Source organism: Triturus cristatus, chromosome 1_1 (genome assembly GCF_964204655.1).
Source record: "Triturus cristatus chromosome 1_1, aTriCri1.1, whole genome shotgun sequence".
NCBI lineage: Eukaryota > Metazoa > Chordata > Amphibia > Caudata > Salamandridae > Triturus > Triturus cristatus.
The window spans coordinates 332,942,899-332,968,520 of NC_140579.1; positions in this window are offsets into that span (position 1 = coordinate 332,942,899).

The following is a 25,622-nucleotide window of genomic DNA, read 5'->3' on the forward strand; positions in this document are numbered from 1 at the left end:
GAGTGTCGTGCAATGTGCACATTGCATGCGCTGACAGTCCTGTCTTTGACACCGCGTGGCGGCAACAGTGGCACAGACAAGCTGATGCCAGCCCAATGAATGGGTGGAGGGAGGAAGGGAGGAGCATCTTGGAGGCGTGTGGGTTGCAGAATCCAGGAACTTGGTGGGCCCTTGCCGCAGGAGCCGCAGCAGCAGGCGGCATGTACTGGAAACTATGCCAAAAGTAGCACACAAAGACAAGGAGGTCAGAAAGGACAACAATTGCAACAGGCGTACGTAAAGGAAGGAGTGTCAGGTTAGTCATGGCTCACCCAGATAAAATGGCTGAACAATCACCAAAGATGACTGACACAGGATCAGCGATCTGCGCACAGGAGACACACCCTCAGCAGGCGTGTCCGGCCCGTTGGGGTGAGCAACCTGGACAAAAACGTACACACCCATGGACCTCATGCACAATTGAGATCATTATCCATGAAAAACTGCATGCATGTTGACGAAATACACATACACTACTAGGCACAATCTTTGACAACTATGCCAGAGATGACGCATGCAAAGTGGCAAGAGACCTGCATTGACAGAGATGAGGTACTTATGAGTGTGAGGAACACCTTTATTACTCAAACTCACACAAAGGGAAATGCATCTATGTGAACAGACTCACAGGTCAATTGACTGAACATGTGGGACCTACGCTGGACACCCCCTTCACAACACGGATGTTGTAAATCCAAATGAACTGGCACACAAGTTAAGGGGATGAGCCAAACACCTCCTGCTGCACACGGAGAGGCTGCAATTCCCCATTGAGCCTGTCATGGGGATGTCCCACACTATGTCCACCCGTAGCATCCCATAGGTTTCAGAGGGAATTTTTACACACATTGATGCCTTCACCTGAGTCCTACACCCATTACAGATGACTGTCAGGAAGGGTGACTATCAATTCATGGGAGTCATGCTACATGTTATGTGCCCCATGGTGAGTCGACATGTATGCATGGGAACACAACATGCACAGGAGCAGTACCCACACATTCCAAACACGTACCACCCCAAAAATTGCCTTGTTTCAATCCTTACCCAAAATGACCTTTCCCTGTGTCCGTGCATGGAATGCTGATTCACCACACGTTGCAATCCTCATGAGGAATAGCAGGAGGACAACGATGATATGAGCAGACAACATGCGCAAGTACCTGGGAATGACAGACACACAAGAAGTCAGCGCAAAGAGTTTTCTACGCATACATGGTCATTTACTTAACCTGAACAATGTTGTCCCCATGCTAATTTAAAAGACAGTGTCTCAGGGAAAATGTGTGGAATGACATCCTCACTCGAGAGACACATCAGAACACACATCTAAGCCGCTTAGCATACAGTCAGCTGGACACACACATTGCAACACATGCCACCCAAGGATACAAGCGTGTACCCTCAGACCCAGTGACTCACCATTATGAGAAGAAGTTGCGTATGAGCTGACTCCGGATATCCTCCTCCTCCTCCTCGTCACTTGCCTCGTGACCAAGCCCTTCATCCTCCACGGGTGGATGTTCCTGCTCATCCGTATCCAGGATGAGTGCACTGCCTTCTCCACTGCATGTTGTGCAGCATGCAGCACACGAGGAAGATATTGCAGACCTTCATCGGTGCATATAGGAGGGACCCGCCTGTCTTGTGAAGGCACCGGAATCGGCTCTTCAGGAGGCCAAAAGTTCCCTCAATCACTCGCCTGGTCTGCCCGTGTGCATTGTTGTAGCGGTGATCTGCAGCTGATCTTGGGTTGCGGAGAGGTGTCATCAGCCATGGCATGTTGGGATATCCTGAGTCACCTACATGGAAACATCATGTAAAAAAGTGGGTCAGGAGATGCCGTAAGCGCCAAAGATACCGCAACACACAGGCCAAACAGAGTATACCCACCAACAAGACATGCTCGTTCATTGTGCAGCCGCAGCATCATTTGTGGCACCCTGCTACGCCTCATTATGTAGGCATTGTGTGCTGACCATGGAAACCGTGCACAGACATGGGAAATCAGCATGTTAGCAACACACACCACAAGGGCATTAATAGAGTGGTAATGTTTACGGTAGCGATAGGCTACCTCCTGTGCCTGTGGTGGTACCAAAGCTACATGTGTCCCATCAATGGACCCAATGACATGGGGCATCCCTCCCAGGGCATAGAAATCACCCTTGACACCTGTCAACTCCTCAGGAGTAGGGAAATGGATGAATTCATCAAGGTGCACCAACATGGCTGTCAAAACATCACACAGGACATGGTTGAACATTGTCTGGGACATGCCACCAACATCAGCTATGGTGAATTGAAACGTACCGGTGGCAATAAAAATGTAGGTCTGCCATCACCTTCATCTTGGGGGTCAGCGCAGTAGGATACCTGTGTCGCGGGTGGAGGTGTGGTTCCAGCTTGGCGGTCAAGTCCTCAATCAACTGTGGTGTGATTCTGTACCGTCGGATGCAGTCACGTTCCCTCATGGCACTACTCCTATAGTGATACGGATCGTACACATGCTCTAGCTAGAGCGTGTGTACGGTCCGTATCACTATAGGAGTAGTGCCGTAGGAGTACACGTGGTACAGACCGTACTCACGTCATGGGTACGGTCCGTATCACTGTAGGAGTAGTGCCGTAGGAGTATGCATGTGTGTACGCTCCGTACACACACGCATACTCCTAAGGCACCACTCCTATAGTGATACGGACCGTACACACGCTCTCAGAGCGTGTGTACGGTCTGTATCACTATTGTAGTGGTGCTGTACGTGTACGGGTATGTGTGAAACGCACCGTACTTGTGTTTTAGACTCAAAAAATACATAGTGGAGAAGTATTAGGCCCAAAATGCATGCAGGTTGTCATGGATACCGAGATTTCTGTTGCAATGTGCACATCATGTGGGCTGGAAAAGTCAGTTGGGCCAAAAATTACAATGTTGCAAAGTGGTGTTTGCCTTGCTATGATGCTCAAATTTCGAAGCATTCAAAATCCTGTCATTGGTGTATGTTTAAAGGGATTGGAGGAAACGTAGGATGCAAATTAGTCTGACCAATCACTCTGTACTCCTGTAAATGAAAGCCCCCAGCAAGACAGATATAATTCAGGCTGAACCCATGACAGGGCACTTGCCTGCACAACTTTCCTGTCTACCACTGCTGCTGTCTGTGTTTGCTCTGGCACCATGTCAAGGACTGTGGAGAGGGCACAGCCATTCACCCTGGAGGAGAATGAGGCCCTGCTGGATGTGCTCCTCCCACAGTACCCCAGCTTGTATGGGAGACCAGGGCAACAGGTGAGTGCTGACTCCACTACCTTTGACTGTGCACCTTTTTTTGTGACTGTCACTTCTGCCATTGTGTCCAGGTGTGACAGACATGCAATGTTGTTTACAGTGGGTCCCAGGCGGGGGAAGGCTTATGTCTCTCATGCTGAGCATGATGTAGTTCAGATGTGCACTCCTCACTTGCATTGTGCTTACTGTGACATTCACTGCATAGTGCATGACACATTCAGCCTGGCAAATCCTTTGTTTCCTATTTTGTCTATTGTCCTGAGGTGATTCAGTGGTCCCCCCGGTGTGACAGGTGACTGTACCCACAGATGTGTGTCACTTGAGTGGAGCTGTGGTGAGAGTGCCCAAGTGATGTGTACGCCCCATGGACATTGATGTGTGTGAATGTTCCTTGTCATGTGGGTGAGTGTGTATGTGAAGTGTTGCACCACAGCTGCATGGAGGAGGCAACAGCTCTAACCATCTGATGTGAGAAGTAAGCTGTGCTGTGTGTCTGACTTGATGAGGTAGCCCGACACCTGTGACACCCCACAGGCAAGTGGCACATGTGCAGAGTGATGTATGTATCCGCTGTTGCCAATGGCAGGTGATTGTTCTGTGCCTGTGTGTGTCTGTGTACTATGCTGAGGTTGCATCAGTGGCCTAGGGCACGTAACTGCTTAGAGGTGCTGACCATCAGCCTGGTGTTGCATGTGATGCACAGTGTGTGCCATGATCAGGGAGTGTGTCGCACCCCTCCTGCCACCTGTGTACTTTCAATGGCATGTAGTGCATTGGGGATTCCACAGAGGCCAATGGACATATGAGAAATAATAAATTCATTGGCAGCATCCGATGCCCTGTCCAACAGGTCAAAGATGTTCAAATGTGTGTCTTTGTGACATGGAGCATGTGTAGTGATGTTGTCTCACTTTCTCATCCTCACAGGTAACTTCCTACGAGAAGGGGGTCATCTGGAAGAGGATCGTCAGGGCCGTGAGGACGGCGGGGGATCAAAGGCGGCGCCTGGCCCAAGTCCGGAAACATTGGCAGGACATCCGGTGCTGGACCCAGCGGATCACCCGGGTCCAGCTGAAACTATTACCTCCACGCAAACACGGTGGGCGCCGACGCATGACCCCCCACATGCAGCGTGTCCTGGCAGTGGTCTTCCCTGACCTGGATAGGAAGTTCCAGGAGATACAGCAGCAAGGAGGGGGTACGTACATGTGTGTTTGTTGTGTTGTGTGTCACCAGCCTTTCGAAGTGCTATGTCGCCTGGATACACTGCCAGGGTTTATATGTGCAGTGCATATTCTGTTCCCCAAAGTCAAACGGTGCTCTTATTCATCCCTTCCCCTCCTTGACATGTGTACCCTGGTCTGTGTGTAATCACTATTGCACATGGTCATCTGGGCTGCCAGTTAATCCAAGTGCATATTGCTTTATGCATCATGTGTGAGGGTGGTCTGTGACATGTGTTGGTATCTTGCCTGTGCCCTGTCCTCTTCACTCAGTTGGGGGTCCATATTGGTTTGCACTGATGATGAGTCTCACCATAGGAGTGTGAGGATTCCAGTGAACACACTTGCAGCATGCATGACCGATGTTGTGGCCTCAGACATGATGTGCATGAGTGGGAGATATGCATGGTGCCAGGATGGTTGCTCATGTTACAGTCAGATCATTCCAGGAACAAGGAGCAGTGTGCCCACTACAGTCCCCTGAGACACCCTTGCCTCGTAATCAGGTGTGTCATCCAACACTGTGCCCATTCTCTGTGTGTTCAGCATTGGTTTGCCTCTGTGGCATTGTTCCCTGGCCTTATTATTATTTCTCCGAAGTATGCTACATGTGTTCACTGGACAGGGAGACCCCATTTGGCTTGTGCATACTCACACTGGGCAGTGCCTGTGTGGCTATTCACAACTACCTGTTGATGGTTGTTTGTCACATATATGTGTTGGCAGCCTCACAAGGTGATGTGGAGTAAATTTGGGAAAGATTTGAGCAAAGTTTAGAAAACACTGATTAAGTTAAGAGGTGTCCGTTTTTGATCTGTCTCAATCACATTGTCTCAGGTATGGGGGGTTTGTGCGGGTGAGGCCTACATGGCCAAACCTTTTGTCTCCTTGCCAGTTCTGACCTGTGTACAATAATTGTCTTGACAGAGACTCAACGTGCAGTGACCCAGTCATGTTGTGTAGGGTTTAATGTTTGTGCATTGCAGCATGTGTCAATAGTTTAAATACATGATTCCTGGTCATACATTTTTGGCACCAGTGTGTGGTCCAGATGCTACGTAATTTTGTCTTTGTGTGCTGACATCTGTGTGGACATTCTGGCTTGCCATGAGGGTGTCTGCTCAGTGCAGGTGTGCCTTTTTACGACCTAATTGCAGGCCCCTTAGCTTTTGCATTGTCCTGTGTTTGGACATGTGTGCCGCTCCACATGACAGGCAGTGGGTCAGATGTGTTGCCAACTGTGTCATCAGGGAAGGGATGGCCATGTGACAACTGGCATAATGAAAGTTGTTAGTCAAAAGAGTCTTGTACCTTGGCACTCACTACACTTGTCAACATGTCTTCCAGTTTTCAATGCTTTAGTTTGATGTTTTTGTGTGAAGAACAAAAATGTGCATGCATGACAGATGTCTCCCAAGGAAGTGCACAACAAACCACCTTTACACTTTCATGGAACACGCTGGCACTTTTTAAAAGAAGCCACTGTTCTCATCAGACTGTTTTGCAGATTATAAATATACTTGTTCCCAGAGTGTTGTGGAATTTGGGTAAGTGCTTGGTTGTTGGTGATACCAACTTACGAGTGTCAAGTCATCAGGACCTCTGTGGGCCCATGTATATGTACTTTCTGCAACACCATTTCTTTTGGACAGTGGGTCCTGTGGATAAGGCTGCCAGCTTCTTCAATGACTTGGTAAATGTAGTTTGTTGTGCACCTTCTTTGGAGACATCTTTTATACAGGCACATGTGTGTTCTGTTCACAAAATGGAACATTCCCACATTATTGACATGTCGATTGTGTGAAGTATTGTTATTCCCAAGGGAGTAAGGTTTTTGGGGTTACTGTTCGAAATTACTTACAAGGCTCTGAGTGTGGGGACACCTTTAGTATTGAGGTGTGTTAGTTTGCCTTGGGTGCACCACTCGTGTTTCTTTCAGGGTAAACAAGAGGTGGCATGACTTCATTGTATTGCTGTGCTCAGCTGTTCCCAATCACTAGCTTCTCAGTATATTTCTCAGTCTAGTTTTGGGATGGTGTGTCCTATTTTTCCTTGTGTCCAAGTGGCATGGTGGGTCTACCAACTAGGGAGTACAGAGCTTACATATGTGCGGAGTAATCTAGCTGTTACTCATTATGCATTGCCTGATTTGCACTGTGACCTATTGTTTGGGTTCTCATGTGTCAGATGTATACAAGTGACTGATGTTTTTCTGTATGTTCCCCTTGCCCACAGCATCATCAACGGTAACCGAGGGAGACACCAGCACGGAACTTGAGGAGGGACCCAGCACCAGTGGCACCAGTGCTGACGAGTCATCGGGAGTCAGTGGCACAGAGGGCGAGGGAAGTCAGTCAGAGGACCTCTCTGGAGGCGACACCAACTACGATGCAGACGGGTCCGAGGCTGGCCTCATCGAGGGGGCGGAGGCTGCCACTACACCTTGCAGCCGCCCAACATCTGGTCCCACCTCCTCCATTCCCATCACCGCCCTCCCAGTTGCTCCGGTCCCTTCTGTCCATGCTGACCACCACCATGTCTCCTTCGGTCCAGGCACCGCACCCCCTGCCCCTGTCACCCCTGCTGCCCTCAGTGCTGAGTCTGTGGACATACAGCAGCAGTTGCAGGTTGGCCAGGCATCGATGCTGAATGTCCTCCATGGCCACACCAAACTGCTGACACAGATGGTGTCGTTCATGGAGGGTATGTCATCAGCGATGTCTGAGCAACGCAGGTTTCTGCAGTCCATGGACTCTTCACTGACGGTAGCAGTGTCTCTCCTGCAGCGCTTCGTCCCCCCTACCCCAGCCCCATTCACAATTCCCTCTCCCATACCTGTCCCATGCACACACAGACCTTTCCTTTCCACGCACGCACCACACCAGACACATCCAGCACACCACCAAGAAAGGGCAAGCGCACATATCCTGACACGCACACTCAGGGGGAGATAGGCGCACCCACTGGGTCTAGGGCACAAAGCCATACATGCAGCCACAGTCTGAGTATGCATGCCTCACAACCCAGTCCCTCCACCAGCACTCCCCTTGGCTCCACTGCCCCCACTGTGTCACCACCCCGCAAGCGGTCAAGGAAGTCCCCGGGCAGGGGAGTTGAGTCCACCCCCATATCTACCCCCTCCCCCAGGAGTGCTGAAACCCATCCATGCGCCCCCCCCCCTCCGTTGTCCCTGGGGTTTCTTCCGGGGCAGGGGTTACTCTGTCCGCCCTTGCAGAAGTGTGCAGCGCCGAGCTCACCACCACCTTTGGCGCTGCCCCATCCCCTGTGGTGGACACGTCCACCCCTGCAGCCACCCCACCTACCCTTCCCCCTCCTGTCCCTGCGGTGCCTGGTCCTTCCCCACATGATGCCCCCCCCCCCCGGTCGACAAACCTGAGGGTTCCAGTGTGCAGGCAAGCTAAGGGGGACATGTGCCCCAGTGTCCCCCCAAGGACTTATATGATGGACTGGCCATTGGCCTTTGTATATAGTCTTATTACTTCCTTTTGTTTAATGCTGAATAAAGCATTTTATTTTTCCTTTGAACACTATTGCATTTCAGTTGTTCATGTTGGTGCTGAGGCTCCAGGAGTTGGGGTTGTGGTAATGTGTTTTTATCCTGAGAAATGTTCGAGTCTGATGGCGATGAGGTTGACCATGGTATCTGCGTGCCATCGCAAGGTCTCTGCCAAGTATAATTTGTAGTGTCTGTTATTATGGTTTTGAGACATTGTCCCAAGGAGTGTTCCTTCCTCTGTGGCACCTGACATCTTCCCTGCAAAGAGTTGCCCAATTGTTGTGCTGACCTGTGTCTACATTTCCTTTGTAGGTGACGGATCCCTTCAACTATGGCCATGCCTGCTCAGCAATGTCTCCGGCTGCATCGTCTGTGCCATCCTTGCTAGTCACTGTACTTGTGTATTGAGTATGTTGAAATGCCTTCATGTAGACATCCTCCCTTTTCAGCACTATGCATATGTGTTATCCAGGCCTAGCACACATCTGGTACTTGTTCTGCAGGCTATTTGGGCACGTGACTCACAATTGTGGGCATTGGATCTGTGGAAACTCCACCCTATTCCTTCCATGAGAGACGACATCTTGGTGGCTGGCCCAGCACCTGTACATTCCTATCATTCCTGGGATGTGTGTGACAATGTGTGTTCCCTTTGGCTCTCTTAGTAGGCAGTGACATGACTATACAGTCTGGTGGCATGATCTCAGTGTGTGTTTTGTGCTGCATCTGCCAGGGGTGGGTATGCATGTGTCATTTGTCCTCACACCCACATGTGGTGTGTCATGCAGTGGGGGAAAGACAGCCATCCTCCTGGGAGTGGGACAATGCTGTCAGTGATGTGTTGTTATGGCACTATCATCATAGTCAAAACTCAGGGATGCGTACATACACCCATGGAGTCGTGGGCATATGCTAATGATGTACACACCCCCATGTCTCTGTCCACTGCTGAGAGTCCTCTGCACCCACCCATATATGTCTGTCCACTGCTGGTAGTGATGTGCACCCACCCACATATGTCTGTCCACTGCTGGGAGTCCTCTGCACCTACCCCTCAAATTGCAGGCCACTGCTGGGAGTCATATACACCCACCCCTCACATGTCTGTCCACTGCTGGGAGTCCTCTGCACCCACCCCTCATATTGCAGGCCACTGCTGGGAGTCATATACACCCACCCATATATGTCTGTCCACTGCTGGTAGTGATATGCACTCACCCCTCATATGTCTGGACGCTGCTGGTAGTGATATACACTAGGGGTAGGCGGAATTTGCGAAAGCAACTTTCGCAAATTATCGCGAAAATGTTTAAAATCTCCGCAAACACGCGGAAATATCGCGAAGATGCAGAAGTTTTTTTCCTGCCCGTTCGCGGTATTTTCTGCGGCTCGCCAACTTACCCATGCGGTTGCTTGCGGGTGCGGCCATCTTGTTTTCACTCTTCTCGCGGTGCATGATCGCGAGAAGAAAGACGTGATTGCACGACGCATGACGTTACTGCGGGCGCGAACTGTCGCGCGACAGCGCAAATGGCTACCAACAATCCAACATCTCGTGGAGAACGCGACCGGATCGGGAAAACTTGTCGGCGAACGCGGAGATTCAGGTAAGGCGATCGCGCGCGAGAATGTATTATTTTACAGCGCGAGCAAGAACCAAATTATCGCTAAGCTGCGGAATGCCGAAATTTTGACATTTTTGCGCTCCCCGCGGAACGCGAAAATGTCAAATGATCGCAATTTCCGCGAGCGGAACGGAAATTTAGCCCAGGCCTAATATACACCCACCCCTCACATGTCTGTCCACTGCTGGGAGTGATATAGACCCACCCCTCATATTGCAGGCCACTGCTGGGAGTCCTCTGCACCAACCCCTCACATGTATGTCCACTGCTGGGAGTGATATGCACCCACCCCCTTGTCTCTGTCCACTGCTGGGAGTCCTCTGCACCCACCCCTCATATGTCTGTCCACTGCTGGGAGTCCTCTGCACCCACCCCTCATATGTCTGGACACTGCTGGGAGTCATATACACCCACCCATATATGTCTGTCCACTGCTGGTAGTGATATGCACCCACCCCCATGTATCTGTCCACTGCTGGTAGTGATGTGCGCCCACCCACATATGCCTGTCCACTGCTGGGAGTCCTCTGCACCGACCCCTCATACTGCAGGCCACTGCTGGGAGTCATATACACCCACCCCTCACATGTCTGTCCACTGCTGGGAGTCCTCTGCACCCACCCCTCATATTGCGGGACACTGCTGGTAGTGATACGCACCCACCCCCATGTCTCTGTCCACTTCTGGTAGTGATGTGCACAAACCCACATGTGTCTGTCCACTGCTGGGAGTCCTCTGCACCCACCCCTCATATTGCAGGCCACTGCTGAGAGTCATATACACCCACCCCTCACATGTCTGTCCACTGCTGGGAGTCCTCTGCACCCACCCCTCATATTGCAGGCCACTGCTGGGAGTCATATACACCCACCCATATATGTCTGTCCACTGCTGGTAGTGATGTGCACCCACCCCTCATATGTCTGGACGCTGCTGGTAGTGATATGCACCCACCCCTCATATGTCTGTCCAATGCTGGGAGTCCTCTGCACCCACCCCTCATATGTCTGGACACTGCTGGAAGTCATATACACCCACCCATATATATCTGTCCACTGCTGGTAGTGATATGCACCAACCCACATATGTCTGTCCACTGCTGGGAGTCCTCTGCACCCACCCCTCATATTGCAGGACACTGCTGGTAGTGATATGCACCCACCCCCATGTCTCTGTCCACTGCTGGTAGTGATGTGCACCCACCCACATATGTCTGTCAACCGCTGGGAGTCTTTTGCACCCACCCCTCATATTGCAGGACATTGCTGGGATTCATATACACCCACCCCTCACATGTCTGTCCACTGCTGGGAGTCCTCTGCACCCACCCCTCATATTGCAGGCCACTGCTGGGAGTCATATACAACCACCCATATATGTCTGTCCACTGCTGGTAATGATATGCACCCACCCCTCATATGTATGGACGCTGCTGGTAGTGATATGCAAGTATAAAAATATATATGTGCCTGTTGGCTATTGGTCAACCATCACTATCGTCTTAGTCATCACACATATTCACATTGCATACTTTACTCACACACTCACTGTTGGGTAGGTAGGAAGCACTTCTAATGAAACGAAATAGATAAAAAAATCTGTATTTTAATAATCAATATAAATTCATCACTGTTGTGTTGTATAAAACATAATAGATCATATACAAAAGGATCATATACAGTTAAAAATGATAAAAGCACCAAACACTATATCACAGTTGTTTCAAAACATATTCCATGTTAGAGAATATGCCAATCATTACTCCAATTTAATCTTACAGTGACCAAGATCGTCTCTGGCAAACTAATTGAATATGAATTGAAACTTACCCCGTCTTTTGCGTTCCTTGAAAAAAATTGAGGTGGGTTGCTGGTCCTAAATATGATAATTATTGAAGTATATCTATATAATGAGCATATGAATTAGACACAACCAATGCATTATACTTCCACCTTAGGAATGTTTTGCCGGGAGGCACTAACCATAAAAGTTTATTTATAAAAATCCACCGATGATTGTCATGGATGTATCCCTTTATTGTAGCAATATTATATAAATGCACAACCACTAATAAGGAATCGTGGAAATAGAGTTAAATGATAGAATTAGAGGAATATAAGCGACATAAAAAAAAAGGGATAATGAAGGAGGTCCTTTTTGTTTTCTCAACTATTTCCAGAAATAGAGATCTATATTTGAGTTTTCTATTATTCTAGCAATTTCTGCAAATTTCGAACGTCCATCCAGACATCTACAAGTACTCCACCTTTGGAGACTTCTTTGCCGCAGTACGTTTGTACCGGTGAGTTCCATGCAGAAGTGGAGGATAAAAGTTGAATGTAATGACAAGGGTTGAATGAGTATGAAAAGATGCGTGTAAGGAGCCACATAGAATGGAATAATGAATAGTTGGGTTTGTTGTTTGGTATCAAGCACTTTTTGATCTTGAAATAGTTTATACATTTAGAAATACTAGTCTATTTAATAGACCCAATGTGAAAAGAAATGTCTGTTGAAAAATTATACATCTGTATTGGTAACATATATGAATGCACCGTTGTAACACAAAAGATTAATTTTTAATTCATGGGTGTAGAGTTTAAAATGTACAAATATGTTTCTTTAATAGGTGAACTCTACATCATAACTGAACACTTAGAATTACAAGGAGAAAATAGCTTGAGTCCTGAGGAAGGTGGTTCTAAGTGAAGTTCTCACCACCGAAACGCGTCGACGCCAGTTGTCTTTTGAGTGTTAAATTTGGTACAGTTAGGGAAAGACAGGGATCAGTATTTTTATGTCTGACACTGCCTCTAGAAATCCAAATTGACAGATGTATGACACATTGTTTGTCAATTTTTGTTCTCCTTTTCATAACATGGAATATGTTTTGAAACAACTGTGATATAGTGTTTGGTGCTTTTATCATTTTTAACTGTATATGATCCTTTTGTATATGATCTATTATGTTTTATACAACACAACAGTGATGAATTTATATTGATTATTAAAATACAGATTTTTTTATCTATTTCGTTTCATTAGAAGTGCTTCCTACCTACCCAACAGTGAGTGTGTGAGTAAAGTATGCAATGTGAATATGTGTGATGACTAAGACGATAGTGATGGTTGACCAATAGCCAACAGGCACATATATATTTTTATACTTGTATTTCTGGGTACTCCAGCCTTTGGCTTCAAGAGTCCCCTCTCCTTGGTTTTCAAGGTAGTGATATGCACCCACCCCTCATATGTCTGGACACTGCTGGGAGTCATATACACCCACCCATATATGTCTGTCCACTGCTGGTAGTGATATGCACCCACCCCCATGTATCTGTCCACTGCTGGTAGTGATGTGCGCCCACCCACATATGCCTGTCCACTGCTGGGAGTCCTCTGCACCCACCCCTCATACTGCAGGCCACTGCTGGGAGTCATATACACCCACCCCTCCCATGTCTGGACACTGCTGGGAGTCCTCTGCACCCACCCCTCATATTGCAGGACACTGCTGGTAGTGATATGCACCCACCCCCATGTCTCTGTCTACTGCTGGTAGTGATGTGCACAAACCCACATATGTCTGTCCACTGCTGGGAGTCATCTGCACCCACCCCTCATATTGCAGGCCACTGCTGGGAGTCATATACACCCACCCCTCACATGTCTGTCCACTGCTGGGAGTCCTCTGCACCCACCCCTCATATTGCAGACCACTGCTGGGAGTCATATACACCCACCCATATATGTCTGTCCACTGCTGGTAGTGATATGCACCCACCCATTATATGTCTGGACGCTGCTGGTAGTGATATGCACCCACCCCTCATATGTCTGTCCACTGCTGGGAGTCCTCTGCACCCACCCCTCATATGTCTGGACACTGCTGGGAGTCATATACACCCACCCATATATGTCTGTCCACTGCTGGTAATGATATGCACCCACCCCCATGTCTCTGTCCACTGCTGGTAGTGATGTGCACCCACCCCTCATATTGCAGACCACTGCTGGGAGTCATATACACCCACCCATATATGTCTGTCCACTGCTGGTAGTGATATGCACCCACCCCTCATATGTCTGGACGCTGCTGGTAGTGATATGCACCCACCCCTCATATGTCTGTCCACTGCTGGGAGTCCTCTGCACCCACCCCTCATATGTCTGGACACTGTTGGGAGTCATATACACCCACCCATATATGTCTGTCCACTGTTGGTAATGATATGCACCCACCCCCATGTCTCTGTCCACTGCTGGTAGTGATGTGCACCGACCCACATATGTCTGTCCACTGCTGGGAGTCCTCTGCACCCACCCCTCATATTGCAGGACACTGCTGGGAGTCATATAAACCACCCCTCACATGTCTGTCCACTGCTGGGAGTCCTCTGCACCCACCCCTCATATTGCACGACACTGCTGGTAGTGATATGCACCCACCCCCATGTCTCTGTCTACTTCTGTTAGTGATGTGCACCCACCCACATATGTCTGTCCACTGCTGGGAGTCATCTGCACCCACCCCTCATATTGCAGGCCACTGCTGGGAGTCATATACACACACTCCTCACATGTCTGTCCACTGCTGGGAGTCCTCTGCACCCACACCTCATATTGCAGACCACTGCTGGGAGTCATATACACCCACCCATATATGTCTGTCCACTGCTGGTAGTGATATGCACCCACCCCTCACATGTGAGGACGCTGCTGGTAGTGATATGCACCCACCCCTCATATGTCTGTCCACTGCTGGGAGTCCTCTGCACCCACCCCTCTTATGTCTGGACACTGCTGGGAGTCATATACACCCACCCGTATATGTCTGTCCACTGCTGGTAATGATATGCACCCACCCCCATGTCTCTGTCCACTGCTGGTAGTGATGTGCTCCCACCCACATAAGTCTGTCCACTGCTGGGAGTCCTCTGCACCCACCCCTCATATTGCAGGACACTGCTGGGAGTCATATACACCCACCCCTCACATGTCTGTCCACTGCTGGGAGTCCTCTGCACCCACCCCTCATATTGCAGGATACTGCTGGGAGTCATATACACCCACCCCTCACATGTCTGTCCATTGCTGGGAGTCCTCTGCACCCACCCCTCATATGAGGGGTGGGTGTATATGACTCCCAGCAGTGTCCTGCAATATGAGGGGTGGGTGCAGAGGACTCCCAGCAGTGGACAGACATATGTGGGTCGGTGCACATCACTACCAGCAGTGGACAGAGACATGGGGGTGGGTGCATATCATTACCAACAGTGGACAGACATATATGGGTGGGTGTATATGACTCCCAGCAGTGTCCAGACATATGAGGGGTGGGTGCAGAGGACTCCCAGCAGTGGACAGACATATGAGGGGTGGGTGCATATCACTACCAGCAGCGTCCAGACATATGAGGGGTGGGTGCATATCACTACCAGCAGTGGACAGACATATATGAGTGGGTGTATATGACTCCCAGCAGTGGTCTGCAATATGAGGGGTGGGTGCACATCACTACCAGCAGTGGACAGAGACATGGGGGTGGGTGCATATCATTACCAGCAGTGGACAGACTCTGAGAGCGTGTGTACGGCCCGTACCACGCGTACTCCTACATCATCACTACAATAGTGATACGCACTGTACCCACACATCCATAGCGTGGGTACGGTTCGTATCACTATTGTAGGGGTGACGTAGGAGTACGCGTGGTACGGGCCATACACACGCTCTCAGAGCAGGTGTACGGCCCGTACCACTACTGGATTGGGGCCTCAGGGGTACGTGTGGTACGGTCCGTACACACCCTCTGAATGTGGGGGTACGGTCCGTATCACACATACCCCTACGGCACCAGTACACTTGGGATACAAGGCGTACACACGCCACGAATGGTGTTGTATGGCCTGGTGCAGCATATCACCATTATATTGGTGTGTGTGGAGGTCAAGGAGAGCAGTGTACAGCACCAAGGGGGTGGGTGGGTGTATGTGTGGCCACATAGGATTCCCAGCAGTGGACAGAGACATGGGGGTGGGTGCACATCACTACCAGCAGTGGATAGACATATATGGGTGGGTGCACCTCACTCCCAGACGTGGACAGACATATATGGGTGGGGGCAGAGGACTCCCAGCAGTGGACAGACATGTGAGGGGTGGGTGTATATGACTCCCAGCAGGAGTCCTCTGCACCCACCCCTCATATTGCACGACACTGCTGGTAGTGATATGCACTCACCCCCATGTCTCTGTCTACTGCTGTTAGTGATGTGCACCCACCCACATATGTCTGTCCACTGCTGGGAGTCATCTGCACCCACCCCTCATATTGCAGGCCACTGCTGGGAGTCATATACACACACTCCTCACATGTCTGTCCACTGCTGGGAGTCCTCTGCACCCACACCTCATATTGCAGACCACTGCTGGGAGTCATATACACCCACCCATATATGTCTGTCCACTGCTGGTAGTGATATGCACCCACCCCTCACATGTCTGTCCAGTGCTGAGAGTCCTCTGCACCCACCCCTCTTATGTCTGGACACTGCTGGGAGTCATATACACCCACCCGTATATGTCTGTCCACTGCTGGCAATGATATGCACCCACCCCCATGTCTCTGTCCACTGCTGGTAGTGATGTGCTCCCACCCACATATGTCTGTCCACTGCTGGGAGTCCTCTGCACCCACCCCTCATATTGCAGGACACTGCTGGGAGTCATATACACCCACCCTCACATGTCTGTCCACTGCTGGGAGTCCTCTGCACCCACCCCTCATATTGCAGGACACTGCTGGGAGTCATATACACCCACCCCTCACATGTCTGTCCATTGCTGGGAGTCCTCTGCACCCACCCCTCATATTGCAGGACACTGCTGGGAGTCATATACATCCACCCCTCACATGTCTGTCCACTGCTGGGAGTCCTCTGCCCCCACCCATATATGTCTGTCCACGTCTGGGAGTGAGGTGCACCCACCCATATATGTCTATCCACTGCTGGTAGTGATGTGCACCCACCCCCATGTCTCTGTCCACTGCTGGGAATCCTATGTGGCCACACATACACCCACCCACCCCCTTGGTGCTGTACACTGCTCTCCTTGACCTCCACACACACCAATATAATGGTGATATGCTGCACCAGGCCATACAACACCATTCGTGGCGTGTGTACGCCTTGTATCCCAAGTGTACTGGTGCCGTAGGGGTATGTGTGATACGGACCGTACCCCCACATTCAGAGGGTGTGTACGGACCGTACCACACGTACCCCTGAGGCCCCAGTCCAGTAGTGGTACGGGCCGTACACCTGCTCTGAGAGCGTGTGTATGGCCCGTACCACGCGTACTCCTACGTCACCACTACAATAGTGATACGAACTGTATCCACGCTATGGATGTGTGGGTACAGTGCGTATCACTATTGTAGTGGTGACGTAGGAGTACGCGTGGTACGGGCCGTACACACGCTCTCAGAGCGTGTGTACGGCCCGTACCACGCGTACTCCTACGTCACCACTACAATAGTGATACGGACCGTACCCACACTATGGATGTGTGGGTACGGTGCGTATCAACAATCTAATGTTGCCGTAGGGGTACACGTCCACGTCCACTTCCGTTGTTGCGGGACGCAGGGAATGTTGGACACGCCCCCCCCGAAGTGACCAGACCCTGAAGGTAATGTATGTACAGAATATAGTATATTTGAAATTGGGTAGGGGTTATGTTTCCTGCCCCTCTCCCCCTGGGTTTTGTTCTGACCTTCTGCGGCGTGCGCGGCAGTTTCGTTGCACCAGGTCGTAGGCTAGGAGGGCCGGAATGACACGTAGGATGGGGTCCATCGCTGTCCGTCGCGTACCGGGGCTCCTTATTCGCGTCGTACTCAATTTCCTGGGAGTTTCTGGCTGCCGTAAAAAATAAGCCGTGCGGAGTGACATAGGCACGAATCGTACTTGCTGGTCCGTAAAACGCTGCCTGACTCCGTACGGACGTCGTATACGCTCTGTCCCGGATCAGAATCTCTGGTATTTTTTAGCCGTACGTAGTTTTGTACGATTCGTACGGAAATCGTATTTCTGTACCAATCGTACTTGCTGGATTGTAAGGTGGATTGCCTGGGAACGAGTCGTACGGAGAACATGCTCCGTACGACGATTCGTACACAGGTTTTACAGGATCGGAATCGGCACCTAAGTAAGTATATATATTATATGTATATGTGTAATTAATGTTTTATTAAATCATATATATTAATTATTAATTTTAAACATTATAAAATATATTTAATTATGTTTATTTTATTTATAAGTATTATTTGGTTTATTTTTCTTTTTTTTTTAACTAAAAAGAAAACGATATTTTTAATAACGATATTTTTGACATTTATATTTTATTTTCGATATTTTTGTACTTACCATGTTGTAGATAGGATGTCGATATTCTTGACATCGATATTTTTGGTCCGATATTTTTGTAGGTCGATTTTTTGACCTTCGATATTTTGTCAGTGATCCATGCACGACATCAGTCTTGAATTCACCATTATCAAAAGTAACCGCTACAATTGCGCAGGCTGCTGAATAGGCGTGCTGCCATTCCGTCGCCGGTTGCGCCGAACCGTCAGTATAAATGACACAATGGTAATTTTCGAGCGGGCGCAAAGACAGAGGAGCCGGATGAACAAATTCATATTGCAAGTACTCCTGCGTCTGCAATGAGGCATCAAAGATATAGGTGATATCTGGCAATGTCAGAGAAGTGGCCCATTGTATCCAACGTGGATGCAAAGCTTTTGAATTGGGTACACTGGCATTCGTCACTGCCTCTAGGGCAGGATACGGTGTGACCACCAACATGCATTTTCCTTGCGACAGCGCCCGTTCTTTAAGAATCGCCATCTGCACCGCAGTCAAAACTTTTTCAACTGAGGAAAAGCGCAATTCAGCCGAAGTGTACAAGTGTGATTTGTAGGCAATGGGAACTGTGTCGCCCTCATTGAACGTTAAGTACGTGAAACCCACTGCGCCTGGCACAATTCCTATTATCAGGTTTGTGTGGTTATCGCGTGTCAGTAAGTATTTCGAAGCAAGAAGATCAGCCTGCAAAGATTGCAAAATAGCTGAATGCTCTGGCAGCCAGCTCGATTTGGAAAAAGTAGGTTGTACCAAGGCATATAGTGGCTTGGTACGCTGGGCGTAATCGGGAATGTACGTACGACCAAAATTCAGAAAGCCCAGCAAAGACTGTAATTTTTTCAATGTTGTAGGAGCACGCAGGCAAGCGCACTTCTCCAGAAAGTGAGGAGCTAATCCTCGACCCTCATTGTTGAGCTCGTAGCCCAAAAACAACACTGTATACTCTGCAATGTGAGACTTTGCAAAGTACTGACTACTAATAGAGGACAGGTTATGCCTATAAAAGCCATTGGATATGTCAAGCGTGGTCTTAAACCTTTTTCTCACGAACTATCAACGAGGGCGGAACTGTGGGTATTCTGTACCGCGCATGTCCGGCAATGAGAGTTCAAATGCCGGTAATCCAAAACTAGGCCGTACGACCCATCAGGCTTCGTTACAGTGAATAAAGGATTATTCATCGGTGACACACATGTTTCAATAAATCCCTGATATTCCAATTGCTCAAGGATTTCCGCGACATGAGATCTAGCTTCACGGCGCATGGGATATTGGGGTTCTGGTTGAGGCAAAGACCGCAAGGGAATCTCATGGCTGGGAGACAATTTGTCCCATCCCACCTGAGTACGATACAAAGCCGGTGCAAGCACCTGAGCCCACTCTTTGGCAAACCTGTCAGCGTGCTCCTTTGTCACTGTGTGCGCACAGGATGGGAGGATTACCTCCTCCCCTCTAGGAGCATCTAAAATGAAAGCCGGGGGCCAGTCCGCCTCTGCCAAGAGAATGTCGTAGGAGGAGTTCAGATTATCCCAAAGAATCCCTTGTATTGTACGTTGTATGTTCCGTTCAATTAAGAGGACTATGTCATATAGTCTGTCAGGGGGAGCCACTCTAGTGTCAGCAGTTTCTACAGTAATGAACGTGTCAGTTGCTGTCGCCTCCAGAAATGGACGCAGTGCTTGCCACACTACTGTAACCTCCACTGCGCTGTCGAGCAGCGTTAGTGCCCATGTCAGGTTCCGAAGCTGCGTCCGTCCTATCTGTGGCATACCTCGCTGTTAGCACAGCAACCTTCTTCTTCTGAAATGGTGGACGTTGACGTGCAAACTCATCCTGCTTGCCTTTACCGTCAGTCTGACGGGGTTGCTCACGTCCTTGTTGGGCACCCCGACCTTTGCCACGTTCTCCGCCACCGGACTGTGAGGCCGATGTTTCCTGTGAAGAACGAGGAGAACGTTGTTCAGTAACCTGAAATCTATCAGGTGACCTAATAGTCCAGTCCAGTCGGCTGTACGGGAGAGGCAGGACGAGACCCCTGTTTCTGTTGCTGCTTCCCCTGTTTCTTTGTTCGCCAATTTTGTTTAGGAAAAGTTGGACGATCGTCTTTGACAGACAAACTCACCTTAGTCTGCTGTATTAAGTCAGAAATGACTATAGTTGGTTTAATCCCTAAGCTACTGCGGCCGATAGTTCTATAAGCTTCCACAATCATTTTAGGCAACTCTTTGGGCTTGTCGAGCTCATCGACGCGGGCTAATCCATTAGCCACTTGGAACTGCACAGCATCTCCCTTGAGATTACCAAGAACGAGAGAGGCAACTACGTCGAACACACCGACAAGATGCATTCCCAACTCTACAGCTGCCTCCGGACCGTGGTTATCTTGAACACGTTTAATGACGGAGGAAAGCACAGCCATAGACGGGGTGCCAAAGTACTTCGAGTAGACTGCGGCAAAGACCTTACCCCAGTTGTCACAATCTGACACCTCTGGGACTAAGTCCTTCTGCAAACTAATGGTGATGATCCTGTGTTTCTCCACAGAGGTAGAATGCAGAAATACCGCTTCCAGTTGGTCAAATTTCTCAGCAAGCCAATAAGGTAAATCATCCTTATTCTGGGTGCGCTTGCCCATTACCGAATTAACCATGACGGGACTAATAACAACCGCAGCTTGGCCAGCTGGCTGTCCCACAACAGCAGGTGCCCCCACCTGCACGTTGCGTGAAACGTATTGCACTAAAGCCCTATATACTGTAATAAAGGCTGTATGGAGTACACGCAACTCATCCATACTATCTCAGATAGTAGGGATGAGGCATAAATCCGGCCAGCACCAGCCATGTGGCCCCTGGAATTAACAAAGGGCCCATTCTAGCCGGTGTAACCACATGGGGAAGGGCACCATTAAACCAAATGCGATGCTGACAGGCTGAAAGGGGAATCTTCTGCGTCCTATACGGCGTAGAATTTGCTAGGACCCGTGTGTGAGTATATGAGTGAAACGTATTATCATCCGCATTCACCGCCGGCAGTGTCACCCAAGAGTAAAACAACTCGTAGGGGTAAGACGCATCGGCACTCACTACGAAAATAAAGGCCATCCCATCGTCTGTCAAATGACGCCGCAGAGGCATACGGCTATGCGCTGCAATATCGACCGCCATAAGGACACAGAGAAGAACAACAATGTATTTTACAGTAGCACAAGGGTTCAGAAATATTAAAACCTTTTTAATTAACAAGCTTGAGGGAACCTATTGTACAAACAGGTAGGTCAAAACCGTCACTCCCGCTATCCGGAAACAAGAGTGAGGGTGTCGTGGACTAAAATAAGCACTACTAAGGCGTTTCAAATCAGAAGACCAAATGTTAGGTGCGCCATGTTGCAGGGATTCTGCTCATGCACAGAACTATGCGCAGGAAACCAGGACCTCAGTGAATTGCGGTGTACCAAAAACTCCCCTCAGTACCCAGAACCCCTATCCGACCAGCATCAGTGTCCCATTCGTTATCCATATTCTCTCGGAGGTCCCAATGTAAAGACAACCCAGAACAAGCGACTTAGAGTACTCTCAGGAATGGTGGGAATCAGAAATGCCTGTTCGTTATTATTCTCATATCAGTCCACAACAAGAGTAATCGGAGACACGGTAAAGTTTAAACGGTTTATTTTATAAACTACGTGTCCTAAGATGCAGTACTTTGGCTAACATAAGCAGACAAATGGTTACAATTAAAACCATCAGCATTGTTACAATACCATAGAAAATGAAGGGAGAAATCATGTTACAAATGACAGTGGAATACAGCCACCTTCCCTTCGCTAGTATGCTAGTATTATTATACTAATAGAAGGTCTCTAGGCTTGAATGGGTAACCCCATACTGTAAAGATCAGCTTAGGTGAATCACATCACAGGATCAGCTATGCTCTGGGCCTGGAAATGTTCTTCTCCAGAATGTGTTTCTAACGCATGCAAACAGTAAGATTAAAGGCTCTCGACATTCAGGTATTTGCAGCTGTGTGCGTATTATGGCTAGAGAGTGGGCCGATCAACCTTAACTCAAAAACATACATTGTCTGGTGGCTCAGAGTGTTTTGCACACAATGTTCAGACCAAGGTCGCAGTGCACGTCTAGGGATGTGAACAACAGACAGTTCTCATGTGAAGAAAAGGCAAGAAAGCAGTTTACAAATAATAACGTCTCTGCAGTGTCGATGCAAAAGCAGCAAAAGTGGCAAGATGGCTTTTCTAACATCTAACGCGCTTATGCTAACATAGCCACGTATGCATCTACATTGCTGCCTTCACTACAGAGCCACTAAATGTGGAACAGAAAGACATATATCAGCAAGTTACATAACAGATCGACCATGGTTTACTTCATGAAAATAAAGAATGCAACTGTACATCATTTAAACCTATCCGAATGTATGTCAGTGGTCAAGCTGGTACAGGAAAACGTTTCTTAAATAAAGTTTTAACCAGTCATTTACAGAAAACCACTGAATCTCATTTATCTTGTGTTGTAACTGCTCCAACTGGGTTAGCAGCACACAACATTAAAGGAATTACAATACATCGCTTACTAATATTACCTGTTGATAATGATAACAAGTTGGAATATCACAAGCTTTCTGGAGAAGCTTGTTTGGAGGTTTCACGAGTACTAAAGAAAATGAAACTTCTGATTATTGAAGAGGTGGGCATGGTCTCAAACTCAATGCTTGCTTTTGTGCATTTAAGAATGCAGCAAATATTAAAAACAGAATACGATGTGTTATTTGGAGGAAAACAAGGGATAGATTTTGGCGACCTACAGCCACTTAGGCCTGTAAGAGGGCAACCAGTTTTTAAAACACTTGTGCATGAAGACACCTGAAAATCTTTGGGAAGTATTGGAAATGTGCACATTTGATCATATTTTGAATACAAAGAACTTATTAAAAATATGCAACAGGCAAGTGACGAAGATTATGGACAGATTCTTCAAGATATAAGAATTGGTGTATTGGCAGAATATGGCAAAGAAACTTTGCAAAGTTGACTACTTACAAACTTGTTTTGAAATGAAAATGTTGCTCCAGAAATAATATACAAAAACATTGGAGAAAAGAAATCTATAATCTGCCTCATGCCAACACTGCTAGAGTGTTCTACATTCAATGAAGAACTTTTGAAGCTGGTAAACAACAAATAATAAAAATGGAAGCCATTGATAAAATAGAGCATGAAGGAATTACTATTATTTTGTCAGAAAAATTAAAAACAAAATTGGATGAATTGGAAAAATCTATATCTAAGACTACTGGTTTAGAAAAGAATTTATATGTATGTGAAAACTATCGGCTAATTTTACAGCGAAGTAAAAGAGATTGAACGTTGTTCTGTTTGTTTTTTGCTTGTTAAAGATTTGTATGTTCGTAGAAAACAGTTTCCTCTTTCTTTAGCATATGCAGTGACCATTCATAAATCTCAAGGTTTAAGTATAGACAGTGCTTTGGTAAACATTGGAAGTACTGTGTTTAAAGAGGGAATGGCATATGATGCATTGTCCTGAGTCAGAACTTTACCTGGATTGTATTTGATTGATTTTGATGGGAGAAAGATTAGTGCAGATGCCAATTGTGTAAGAGAGTATAATTGGTTAAGAAGATTGTATGCTTCGAACTTAGGTGAATATCCTGTATATGAAAAGCATGTAGTAGGTCGAAAATGAACATATGAGAAACTCTGTAGTGAGGTTGGAAAGAAAAAAAAAATCAAGAGAATGTTGAGATTCCAAACAATAAGAAAAAGGACACTGTTGAAGAGATTGTCGGATATCATTCAGAAATAGTTCAGGTATCAACTGCTATGCTAATGTAGTTGTGAATGTCATATTTTTTCTAGAAGGTCTCCAGCAACAAATTATGGAGAATGGTGAAAAAAGATTTTGTTCCTTGTTGCATTCTATTTTTGAAAAATTGAGTACTGATAAAACTAAAATCCAAAGTGTTTCTGGCATGCGGAATCTTCTGGATATATGTTCTGGTTCTTCACAATTTACACAGAATGTACAGCAAGATGCTCAAGAGTTTCTTATGTTTATGCTTGCAGTATGGGAAGATGAAGGAATACAAATTGAAAATCTGTTTGGAGTTTGTTACAGATGGGAACATGAATGTGAAAATTGTAGATTTACTTCTACCACTAACATAGACACTGAAAGATTCATATATTTTACAATACCAGATTGTAAAACAGTGTCTTTTAACAAATTAGTTAAATCGGCTAATCAAAATATGGAGTGTAGTCAATGCAAGTCAGAAATGTTATCAATATTATTTATAGAAATATTTGGACAATATATCATTTTAATGATACAACATTGTAGAGCAGATGGAAGGAAATTGGAAACTTTAATAAAAAAATGTGTAGCAAGTCAACTATCAATATCAGGAAGATCTTTCGAAGCAGTTGCAATTATTTTTCACGATGGACCTTCTACAACATCTGCACACTACACTGTCTATTTAAAGTGTAATAAAGGATGGACACATTGTAATGATGCCCATTTGCTTTTCAAATATTGATTGCCTAATGAATTACCAAATTCATACCTATTATTTTTGATGCAAAGCTTCTGAGAACATCATTCGGCCTATTGGGAAGAGGTCAATATGAGTTAATGAGATTATTTTGGGGATTTTCAATACAAAAGATTTCAGAAACATCATTTGGCCTATTAGGAAGCTAGTAATATGAATTAAGAAGTTTATTGTTGGCATTCTCACTGCAAATGGTTTCAAAAACATCATTTAGACTATTTGGAAAATATCAAGAATTGCTGATTCAATTATCTTTTCTGTTCTTTGATATTTTATTTAGAAAATTGTGTGTGTTAGAAAGAAGCATTTCATATATTTGATCATTGTATTATATGCAATATTATTAAGGATGTTTATTTTAGGAAAACACAGATCTATTTTTTTAACATTCTTATTGATTGTATTTTTATGCCCATTGTTATATGATGAGCAACATTGAAATCACTATTTATGGTGAAATTCAATAGATTCAGCGAACAGCAAAAAAGGCAAACTGAATATGTTATGTAATGGTAAAATTAGGTTGTGTACTTTAAACTATGATATTATATGTTATAACTTAATTTTTTCTTCTCTGTTACAGACCAAAATTCTAAAGTTTGAATGTTTTTATTAAACATTCTATCATAAAAAAGAACTGCAAAAATTGTTTCAAAGACTTTCATATCTACTATCGAAAAGGTAAGATTAAGTAACCCAAACACTATCCATGCACTACTACATTCACCTCTGCACTATCCATACAGTCCTCTAACCACCTACACACTGCTCATTCATACCTTCAATTCCCCAGGTAGTACCCATGCAGTCAAGCAATCACCCTGTCACTCCCGGGGCACTCCTCCAGTCACCCAGCCACTACCATGTACTAATTCAAACACTCCGCCAATACCCAAGCACTTAT